Genomic DNA, 12279 nt, shown 5'->3' on the forward strand with positions numbered 1-12279 from the left:
AACGAGGACTGGATTTGGGAAGCCCTGCATTATTAACACGGGACATTGAAGAGGCGGTGCAATTTGCACTGGAAGTAGACCCTTTTATAACTTTGATTGCCAGTAGATAAAAGATTACATAGACACAACACGAATTGTTCCCATAGCACAATAACAGCACCTCTAAGTAAAATTAACAACACAGACAAGAAACAGGTACAACTTTAACTGAAAATAACGAGGCCAAAAGGGAGAAAGCCACTTACAATGGCAGTATTTTTTTAAATATAGACCAACTTTAACATTTTAAAAAGTAGATCAAAACAAAAAGGAAATGAATGCAGCTGAAAGGGAAGTGTGCTTTGCTCTGGCGCAAGTGGGGTCTTCCCGCTCTATTAAAAAAATATATGGATGAGCACAAATAAGTGAAAAATAAAGGGGTGCTGAGTGTGCTTTGCTATGGCGCAAGTGGGGTCTTCCCGCTCTATTAAAAAAATATATGGATGAGCACAAATAAGTGAAAAATAAAGGGGTGCTGAGTGTGCTTTGCTATGGCGCAAGTGGGGTCTTCCCGCTCTATTAAAAAAATATATGGATGAGCACAAATAAGTGAAAAATAAAGGGGTGCTGAGTGTGCTTTGCTATGGCGCAAGTGGGGTCTTCCCGCTCTATTAAAAAAATATATGGATGAGCACAAATAAGTGAAAAATAAAGGGGTGCTGAGTGTGCTTTGCTATGGCGCAAGTGGGGTCTTCCCGCTCTATTAAAAAAATATATGGATGAGCACAAATAAGTGAAAAATAAAGGGGTGCTGAGTGTGCTTTGCTATGGCGCAAGTGGGGTCTTCCCGCTCTATTAAAAAAATATATGGATGAGCACAAATAAGTGAAAAATAAAGGGGTGCTGAGTGTGCTTTGCTATGGCGCAAGTGGGGTCTTCCCGCTCTATTAAAAAAATATATGGATGAGCACAAATAAGTGAAAAATAAAGGGGTGCTGAGTGTGCTTTGCTATGGCGCAAGTGGGGTCTTCCCGCTCTATTAAAAAAATATATGGATGAGCACAAATAAGTGAAAAATAAAGGGGTGCTGAGTGTGCTTTGCTATGGCGCAAGTGGGGTCTTCCCGCTCTATTAAAAAAATATATGGATGAGCACAAATAAGTGAAAAATAAAGGGGTGCTGAGTGTGCTTTGCTATGGCGCAAGTGGGGTCTTCCCGCTCTATTAAAAAAATATATGGATGAGCACAAATAAGTGAAAAATAAAGGGGTGCTGAGTGTGCTTTGCTCTGGCGCAAGTGGGGTCTTCCCGCTCTATTAAAAAAATATATGGATGAGCACAAATAAGTGAAAAATAAAGGGGTGCTGAGTGTGCTTTGCTATGGCGCAAGTGGGGTCTTCCCGCTCTATTAAAAAAATATATGGATGAGCACAAATAAGTGAAAAATAAAGGGGTGCTGAGTGTGCTTTGCTATGGCGCAAGTGGGGCCTTCCCGCTCTATTAAAAAAATATATGGATGAGCACAAATAAGTGAAAAATAAAGGGGTGCTGAGTGTGCTTTGCTATGGCGCAAGTGGGGTCTTCCCGCTCTATTAAAAAAATATATGGATGAGCACAAATAAGTGAAAAATAAAGGGGTGCTGAGTGTGCTTTGCTATGGCGCAAGTGGGGTCTTCCCGCTCTATTAAAAAAATATATGGATGAGCACAAATAAGTGAAAAATAAAGGGGTGCTGAGTGTGCTTTGCTATGGCGCAAGTGGGGTCTTCCCGCTCTATTAAAAAAATATATGGATGAGCACAAATAAGTGAAAAATAAAGGGGTGCTGAGTGTGCTTTGCTCTGGCGCAAGTGGGGTCTTCCCGCTCTATTAAAAAAATATATGGATGAGCACAAATAAGTGAAAAATAAAGGGGTGCTGAGTGTGCTTTGCTATGGCGCAAGTGGGGTCTTCCCGCTCTATTAAAAAAATATATGGATGAGCACAAATAAGTGAAAAATAAAGGGGTGCTGAGTGTGCTTTGCTATGGCGCAAGTGGGGTCTTCCCGCTCTATTAAAAAAATATATGGATGAGCACAAATAAGTGAAAAATAAAGGGGTGCTGAGTGTGCTTTGCTATGGCGCAAGTGGGGTCTTCCCGCTCTATTAAAAAAATATATGGATGAGCACAAATAAGTGCAAAATTAAGGGGTGCTGAGTTAAGGCATGGGAAACCTGGGCATTATTGTCCTGGCAAAACAAAAAAAAGCCACGAACATATAGTTTAGTTTAGTTTATTATTTGATAATACGCTCAAAACCCTGGGGTAGCCGGGCGCAGCGGTAACAAGAATACTTAGGCTTGGTTACATACAGTGAATGCATTACATGTTATTACAGTATTTACAGTACAAGTATACGAGCTGTCAGTACATCACATCACACGAGTCTATGGTACAGGTTTCAAGGTAGTACAGGTTTCAGGTATTTACATGCAGAAATCCAGTGTCTAGTGCCGGGGAACAGTTTGGTAGGTGTCGTTAGTCCAGAGCCAACTTTTCACTTTACATCTGAATCTAGAGTTGGGCTGATCATCTCTTAGTGCAGAAGGGAGTGCATTCCAGGGACAGGCAGCTCTAACAGGGAAGCTCGCACCGCCCGATTTTGTGAGTCTAAATCTGGGGGTTTCTAGCAGAAGATGGTTAGAAGCTCTAGTGTGGTGGCTGGAAGATTTTCAGTCTAGCCGAGATATATGGTGGCGCGGTATTGTTCAGTCCTTTGTGGGTGATAAAAAGCGTCTTGAGGAGAATTCTGTCACTAATTTTTAACCAGTGGTGGTCTTTCCTGATATTAGAGATATGCTCTCTGCGGGGTATGTCCAGGGCTGCTCTAAGAGCATTGTGCTGCAGTATTTGCATTTTGTTTATGATAGTTTTATTGGCACCTGCATATAGGGCGTTGCAATAATCTAATTTAGACATTATTAAGGCGTTGGCTAGAGTGATACAGTCAGTTTTGTAAAGGTTGGGTCTACAGGCCCTGATTAATTTGCAGGTGTAGGCTGTAGATGAAGCCAAAGAGTTGACTCGTTTTTTGAGAGATAGTGTGGAATCAAGCTAGAAACCTAGTGTTTTTACCTCGGTTACCACCTTGATTACATTACCATCTATATTAAAGGCCGTGTAGCTGGGGCTACGTTTTTTGAGGTTAGCCTCGGAGCCATGGATCAGTATCTCTGTTTTGTCGTCATTCAGGCACAGGCCGTGGGAGGCCATCCATGCCTGAATGAGGAGGTAAATTTTGTTTACTAGAGCTGTGTCTGCAACAAAGTTGCCAGATAGTGGTATGAGGATCTGCGTGTCGTCCGCGTAATTCGTATAAATTACCCCCAATCTGTCAAGTTTGTCAAAGAGTGGCTTAGTGAAGATGTTGTACATTGTAGGGGAGACACATGAACCTTGTGGAACACCACAGGTGATTTGTATTGGGTCCGCTGAGGCTAAGGGGGAGAACACTCTCATCGTACGGTTGGCTAGGAAGGATTGTACCCAGGCTATAGCTTCCCTTGAGAAATGGGCGGCAGACGCTAGATGCTTGCATAACACTGCATGGTCAACTAGGTCGAAGGCCGCCGATAGGTCGAGGAGGAGGTGCATAGCTGTTTTACCTTTATCCTTCAACTCGTCAATTTGTGTCTTAAGGTCAATTAAGGCCGTTTCAGTACCATGCTGTGGTCTGAATCCAGATTGGCGTGATCCTAGTAGTTGGTTTGTCTCCAGGTAGTTTTGGATCTGGAGGTAGGCTACTGTGTCAATGATTTTAAGGAGGAACGGGACCGTAGTAATGGGCCTATAATTAGTGGGGATAGCTGGGTCAAGGGTCTGTTTTTTGAGGAGAGGCAGTACCCATGATTCTTTGAGGTTGGTAGGCACAGTGCCTGATCTAAAGGAGGCATTAATTAGCTTAGAGATGAAGGGTGCTAAATCTCTAGCTGCGTCCTTGATTACTTGTGCCGGGCAACTGTCACCCTGGCAGTTTGATGGTTTCAGGGATGAAATAACCTTTTCGGTTTCCACTATGGAAATGTTGGTAAACCTAAATGGTTTACAGCTACTTGGTACATCTGTACTTGGTGTATCTGTCAGAGGGCTGGTATGAGTTCCTGTGGAGCTCAAGGTGGCCTTCTTCTTTGCGATTTTGGACTGTAGAGTTATTATTTTATTTGCTAATGCATTCTGGATGCTAGTGCACCATTGTTTGTCCTTGGGGATATTGTCCGTGGGAGCTATTGGGTTTTCCATTTCCCGGAGGATGGAGAAAAGTTCTTTAGAATTAGGGTTAGCTTTACTAATTCTCTCGTTGAATGTATTTTTTTTTAGTTTGGATTATTTTTTTCTTGTATTTGTTAGCAAAGTTGGTAAGTAGAGTTTTATTCTCAGCTGAAGGTGAGTGCCTCCAGATTGCTTGGAGTTTGCGTTTTTGGATTCGTAGCTCTTTGAGATGGGGGTGAACCAAGAATTGAGGTGTGATTCTTGTTTACTTTTATGTAATTTGATAGGGGCAATGACATCCAGGGCTTTGGACATGGAGATGTTAAATGTATCAAGTAGTGTATTAGGGTCAGAGTTGTTGGCGCTAGCACTGAGATCTGGTAGGAGGAGGGGGAGTAGTGTTTCTGCAGTAATTTCTTTTTTGCTTCTAGTTGGTGGGGGTTCTATGATGGATGAGAAACAGATAAGATGATGGTCGGTCCAGGTTTGGGGTGTAATATTAGAGATAGTAGTGGCGCAGTTCAGATTGGCTATCCAATCTAGTGTGCGTCCTTTTGTATGTGTGGGAGCAAGGACTTTTTGGGTAAGGCCATGTTCGACTAAAATCGATTGGATGGATTGGGCCTGTTTGTCCTCAGCATCATTAAATCCCAGGTTAAAGTCACCTAGTAATAGGAGCTGGGTGGACTCTTTGATGTTGTTAGTAAGGAGGCTGGAAAGGTCTTCCTCAAAATTCCCTAAAGGGCCAGGTGGTCTGTACACCAGGAAAATAGTTACTGTACTATTATTAGATATGGGTAGTTTAGCTAAAAGTAGTTCACAAGATGAGATGGCTGGAGGTGGGGTGAGTCTTAATGCTAACTTAGTATTGGCGATAATAGCCAGGCTGCCGCCTCTAGAGTTGGGCCGGTCGACTCTAAGTATATTGTAGTTGTCTGGTATGGCAGTCATAAGTGCGGGACCTGCAGCATCATGGAGCCAGGTCTCGGAGACAGCCAAAAAGTCTAGGTTATCCATAGTAAGTATGTCGGCAATTTCCGTGTTATGTGCTATGAGGGACATTGATGAGTGCATTGATGAGTGCTCCTGATAGGGTGGGAGTAGTATTTCTTTCTTGAGTGGGTTTTAGTTTGGGGTGTTTGGAACTCTTCTGATTATGAGGAGAGTAATTCTGCATTTTGTGGGGTTTAGCAACAGCTGTGGCAGATGGGTTAGTGGCAGTTAGAGTGGGTGTGAGTATCGATAGTCTAGTTCTGTTGTTTTTGAGATCATATAGTCGTGGCAGCCTAGCTCTAAGTCGCATATTTCTCTCCTGTACATTGCATGGTGTGGAATTAGTGTGGGCCGTTGTTAAGATGATTATTAGAGTAGCCCAGAGTAAGGAATAGAGTGTGTATATAAGGTGAGTCTTATTGATGTGCATGTTGGGTTATTCTGTGGTCACTGCTGCATTATATAGGGGGGTGCTACGTAAATGCTAGTTATAGTAGCTAGGGGGCAGCGAGGGGGCACCTAAGTTTGACAATCCCAACAATGGCTAAAAATGCATACATGCCACAATGGAGGGGCACCTAGATTTGACAATACCAACAATAGCTAAAAATGCATACATGCCACAATGGAGGGGCACCTAGATCTGACAATCCCAACAAAGCTAAAAATCCATACATGCCACAATGAAGGGGCACCAAGATTTGACAATCCCAACAATAGCTAAAAATGCATACATGCCACAATGGAGGGGCACCTAGATTTGACAATCCCAACAAAGTTAAAAATGCATACATGCCACAATGGAGGGGCACCAAGATTTGACAATCCCAACAATAGCTAAAAATGCATACATGCCACAATGGAGTGGCACCTAGATTTGACAAACCCAACAAAGCTAAAAATGCATACATGCCACAATGGAGGGGCACCTAGATTTGACAATCCCAACAATAGCTAAAAATGCATACATGCCACAATGGAGGGGCACCAAGATTTGACAATCCCAACAATAGCTAAAAATGCATACATGCCACAATGGAGGGGCACCTAGATTTGACAATCCCAACAATAGCTAAACATACATACATGCCACAATGGAGGGGCACCTAAATTTGACAATCCCAACAATAGCTACAAATGCGTACATGCCACAATGGAGGGACACCTAGGTTTGAGAAACCCAATAATGCATATATGCTGCCGAGAGGGGAGTATTTATCAGCCTCAGGCTGTGTGCTAGTACAAGTTCAGTTGGCCTGCGAGGACAATGGCATTAATATGATAGTACATAGTACATTTAACTAAAACGCAATGGGACGGCACCTAGATTCAGAATAGTACATTTAACTAGAATGCAGTGGGGGCAGCGCCTAGATTCAGAATAGTACATTTAACTAGAATGCAGTGGGGGCAGCGCCTAGATTCAGAATAGTACATTTAACTAGAATGCAGTGGGGCAGCGCCTAGATTCAGAATAGTAAATTTAGCTAAAATGCAATGGGACGGCACCTGGAATCAGAATAGTACATGTAACTAAACTGCAAAGGGGCATCAACATTTACATGTACATTTCAGGCATGGCAAAGCACAGGTAAAGCGTGTGACAGATAAGCAGTGTTAAAGTTCACTATGAGGAGTAAGCGTCAGTGCTGGTGTGCTGCAGACCGTGTCCGAGCTGTAGCTGGTGGCAAACTTTAGTGATAAAGGAAGAGCATAGAGTACAATTGGAGTTAGCGGAAGGGTCAGAGCCCCGGCTGCAGGGAGGGCTGTATGAGAGGTACGAGCAGCAGGCTATCCCTTCTTGGTGAGAGCACGTCATGTGAGAGGCAGGGGTTGTGGCCCTAGGGTCGACGGCGTAGACAGGCTTGAGACAGGCACAGGTGCCTTTGTTGTGTGCCTTGGTTATGCCACAATACATATATCTATCTGGGCAGATTTCCATTTCTCTTAAACAAGTAAAATAATAAAATGTTTTTACTTTATCTAAAATGCCTTATTTTGTGTTTGCATTGTTTTAAGGCAAATTCGTTATTTTTACTGCTAGGCTTTTGTCAGTGGTGTTATTATTCATAAATGTTTCAGTGTAGGGCACCTTATGAACTTCAATGGCTCGGATTTAGGATTTGAGCTTAAATGTTCCAGATGGAGAGCAAAACAGCCACAAGCTCTCTGCAGCCGCGCCTGATCCTCAAAGTGCTCAACTCTTTCATGGACCTCATTTTAGGGGGTGGGGAGGCGTGGGGGGAGGGTGTTTGTGCCCCCAAACTTTTGTGGCACACCGTTTGGTTCCACTCATTTGGCAGGGGCCTCAATCATTTAGATGTTATCTCCCCCCCACATTTTCAGCAAAGTTACTCCACTGCTCTCCACGTTTGCCACCATTGCCAGGTGCCCGCATTGCCTGCCAGTGGCAGCTTCTCATGCTGCCCAACACTGTGAAACTCTCAGCTTGCTACCAGTGGCAACACTCGTGTTGTGGGCAAAGGTATGCGTGAGAACAAAGCCAACCAAAGTCGGGCTAGTGCAGGTGTATGACTACAGGGCTGCAGAGGCAACCAGCCCCTCACCGCCCCCCACTAGTACACCATAATAAGGCCTCGTTATGGCACACGCATACAGCCACAGAAACGTCTGTGTCCAACCGTAGGTCACAGGGTTGACTCCCTGTGAGGCGACTCTGCCTCTCGCCCGCCCAAGGTTGATAAAATGTGTACCACTTAGTGAGGTAATACCATCAACTATTCACAGCGATACAGAGTAGAATTGATGTGGCAGCAAGCAGCACCTAAAAGCAAGCAGCACTTAAAAGCAAGCCGCACTTAAAATCAAGCAGTACTTAAAAGCAATCTATTCACCAGTGAAGTGAGAGCGCAGAACATGTGGTGGCAAGTACCACCTTTAGATTATTTTCAGTTGCCCCTCTGTGCCAGGTCCTGTGGAGGCATTACACTGACTGGTGCCATTTCGAATGTTTCAGCGAAGTGGGCATTACCTAACCTCTGCAGCTGGACCTTAAAATATTGGCACCGAGCGCCAGCCTCCTTTTAAAGCAGAGGCAATATACTGTTATGCCTTTTTTTTTTATATATAACAGCCCGGAGGCCCTTTCATCCAGCCATCTGCTACCGACATGATGGCTGTCTGCAAAAGCGACTCCTGCCTGAACGCATAATAACACAGAGCCTGAAATATCCCATGCAGTGACGATCCGGGCCCATTGTGGCGCCCGCAAACCTATCATTCTGTCTCATTTCCCCTGATGACTTTGGCAGCCTGACCTCGCTTCCACGGCATTGGAAGCCTCTCCTTTCCACTGCCAGCATGGCACTTTCCATGCCAACCGTGCCTGAGGTCATGTGCCAAAAACGATGTCTTTAGCCGCAGCAGCCTCTGAACACTGGCACTTTGGTGAGAGAAACCTCTTTTAATCGCCTGCATTGTTTGGGGTCCTGGATATTACCCAGCTGTTTTTTCTCTGATTGTTGTGATGGGACCCCCAGCGAACGTTTGACGTTTGCAAAGAATAGCCCTTTAACCAGTCTGCGTCAAATATATTGGCCTACGCATTGGGGCGATCAGCAGGGCAACTGGAAAGGCGCGGCATGGGTTCAGTACAGGCAAACGTCTGGGGCACGAGGGGCAGCTCAGTATGATTGTGAGCCGGGCTCGTAAATGCCACCTAACAGCAGAACATCGGGCTGGCAGGCTGCAAATTGGGAAGCAAAGATGACACGGATGTGGGGAGATTAAGGGGCATATTATGGGAAGAGGGATAATCAATCAAACATACATGTTTTCACCACTGGGCTTTATCAGAGTACTATGTCCAGTTTCGAAGGTCACATGCGATGCATCCAGTTTCTAAGTGCTCTGATGGCTGCGGCACTCTATAAATACATAAATAAATAAATAATGCCACATCTGGATCACTATAGACCATTCAGAAAGAAACATCGGGAGTATTGTGTCCAACGCTCAAGATAACACTCTTGGGCAGCGTGTCCAGATCCGACAGCCACATCTGGAGTACCCTGCCCAGTTCTAGTAGCATATCTGGAGCATTGTGCCGTGTTCTGAAGACAACATCTGCAGTATTGTGTCCAGATCTGACGGCCACACCTGGAGTACTTTGCCCAGTTCTGGGATGCACATCTGGAGCATTGTGCCGTGTTCTGAAGGCAACATATGCAGTATTGTGTCCAGATCTGACAGCCACACCTGGAGTACTGTGCCCAGTTCTAGTAGCATATCTGGAGCATTGCACCGTGTTCTGAAGGCAACATCTGCGGTATTGTGTCCAGATCTGACAGCCACACCTGGAGTACTTTGCCCAGTTCTGGGAGGCACATCTGGAGCATTGTGCCGTGTTCTGAAGGCAACATCTGCGGTATTGTGTCCAGATCTGACAGCCACACCTGGAGTACTGTGCCCAGTTCAAGGAGGCCCATCTGGAGCATTGTGCCGTGTTCTGAAGGCAACATCTGCGGTATTGTGTCCAGATCTGACAGCCACACCTGGAGTACTGTGCCCAGTTCTAGGAGGCACATCTGGAGCATTGTGCCGTGTTCTGAAGGCAACATCTGCGGTATTGTGTCCAGATCTGACAGCCACATCTGGAGTACCCTGTCCAGTTCTAGTAGCATATCTGGATCATTGTGCCGTGTTCTGAAGGCAACATCTGCGGTATTGTGTCCAGATCTGACAGCCACACCTGGAGTACTGTGCCTAGTTCTGGGAGGCACATTTGGAGCATTGTGCTGTGTTCTGAAGGCAACATTTGCGGTATTGTGTCCAGATTTGACTGTCACGGCTCGCTCCCTTCGCTCCCGTTCCCACCACTTGGGGGCATGATTTGGGGTTTATCCCCTACTGGACTTTTCCTCCGAACCTTATGCTACAGTGCTGTGATGAATTGGGAGCGCTAAAACCTTATATTCCAAGTTACTTCCCTTCCGGATCCATTCCAGGTTTTGGCAGCCAGCATGCTACGTTAATCTAATGACTATGCTTCCCAGAATGCCTGGCTCACTGCCTCACCTCCTCCCTTGCAGGACAAGGTTGGGTGGAGGATAGGCAACACCTGTGGCTGCAGGTGCAGCAGCCGGCACACCTGAGGGGTGTGCTTGTTAAGGAGCTTTAAAAGCCTCAGTTTACTTCAGTCCAGCGCTGGTCATTGTTGCAGTGTTCCTGTTGTGACTGGTCCCTTGTTCCTGGTTCCTAGTTTTTGTGCCTGGTTCCTAGTTCCTGTTTCTTGTTCCTCTGCCCTGGATTTCTAATTTATGTGCTTAATTGATTTCTGCTTCTTAGATTTCCCTTTCTGTCTTCCTCTGTCTGCAGGCAGCCTTCTCAGTGCTTTCCCCTTTGATGCAGCCCAATTTTCCTGTGTTCTCTTTTTCTTTGATGCTGTCCTTTGCTACTGAAAAGGTTGATGGCTTAGTCTTTCCCTTTATAGTTTTAGCTTCCTGCCTTTATTCCTTGGAGGGGTGGGAGACGTTTGCCTTTTTGTAATATCGTTTTCCCTGCTCCTGCTCCTGCTCCTGCTCCTTATTTTCTATTGGAATCCATTCCATGTTTTCCCTTGCACTTCTGCATTTATTTCCATTGATTATTAGGTGTGGTGTACTGTTGTAGCTAGCTCCTGTGTGAATGCCTTTGTTTTCCTCACTATTCTATAATCAAAATTCTTACTTGCCCCTTGTCTTGAGTCTTATGTATTTAGTTATCCTCCACCCATTGCTGTTATAGCCTTCTGGGTCCCTGTTTGATCAACAGGGTTCGTGGGCTCACTGACATTCTAGTGGTATTTCCAGTCCTCGTGAGTACTGTTTTTAAGTTCTTTATTTCAATATCATCAAGAGTGTCAGCTCACAGATCCTGTCCTTGCTTGCCCTCTATGTGGGTTTAGCGCTGGCAGTATCTGTAATAGCAAAGTGGGTAAGGAGTTTGCCGACTTTCCTTTCAGTCATAAGGAGATTCTAAGTGCTTACCCCACATCCCTTTTCATATATTTGTATTATTGTTTCACTCAATCTGCACTCCTGGGTTTAGTATACATGAGTCTTGGTTCTTGTGTGCACGTAGTTTGATTCAAGGTTAGTCACTGTGTGATTTTGTGCACATTTCCCTTGCCATATCCGCTGCCTTTGCACTCACCTGATTAATCCTGACATTGACAGCCACGCCTGGAGTACTGTGCTCAGTTCTGGGAGGCACATCTGGAGCATTGTGTCGTGTTCTGAAGGCAACATCTGCAGTATTGTGTCCAGATCCGACAGCCACATCTGGAGTACCCTGCCCAGTTCTAGTAGCATATCTGGAGCATTGTGCTGTGTTCTGAAGGCAACATCTGTGGTATTATGTCCAGATCTGACAGCCACATCTGGAGTACCCTGCCCAGTTCTAGTAGCATATCTGGAGCATTGTGCCGTGTTCTGAAGACATCTGCAGTATTGTGTCCAGATCTGACAGCCACACCTGGAGTACTTTGCCTAGTTATGGGAGGCACATCTGGAGTATTGTGTCGTGTCCTGAAGGCAACATATGCGGTATTGTGTCCAGATCTGACAGCCACACCTGGAGTACTGTGCCCAGTTCTACTAGCATATCTGGAGCATTGTGCTGTGTTCTGAAGGCAACATCTGCGGTATTGTGTTCAGATCTGACAGCCACACCTGGAGCACTTTGCCCAGTTCTGGGAGGCACATCTGGAGCATTGTGCCGTGTTCTGAAGGCAACATCTACGGTATTGTGTCCAGATCTGACAGCCACACCTGGAGTACTGTGCCCAGTTCTGGGAGGCACATCTGGAGCATTGTGCCGTGTTCTGAAGGCAACATCTGCGGTATTGTGTCCAGATCTGACAGCCACACCTGGAGTACTGTGCCCAGTTAAAGGAGGCACATCTGGAGCATTGTGCCGTGTTCTGAAGGCAACATCTGCGGTATTGTGTCCAGATCTGACATCTGACATCTGGAGTAACCTGCCCAGTTCTAGTTCCAGTTCTAGTAGCATATCTGGAGCATTGTGGCATGTTCTGAAGGCAATATCTGTGGTATTGTGT

Source organism: Ambystoma mexicanum, chromosome 11 (genome assembly GCF_040938575.1).
Source record: "Ambystoma mexicanum isolate Mex_15411 chromosome 11, UKY_AmexF1_1, whole genome shotgun sequence".
In the NCBI taxonomy this organism is placed as follows: domain Eukaryota; kingdom Metazoa; phylum Chordata; class Amphibia; order Caudata; family Ambystomatidae; genus Ambystoma; species Ambystoma mexicanum.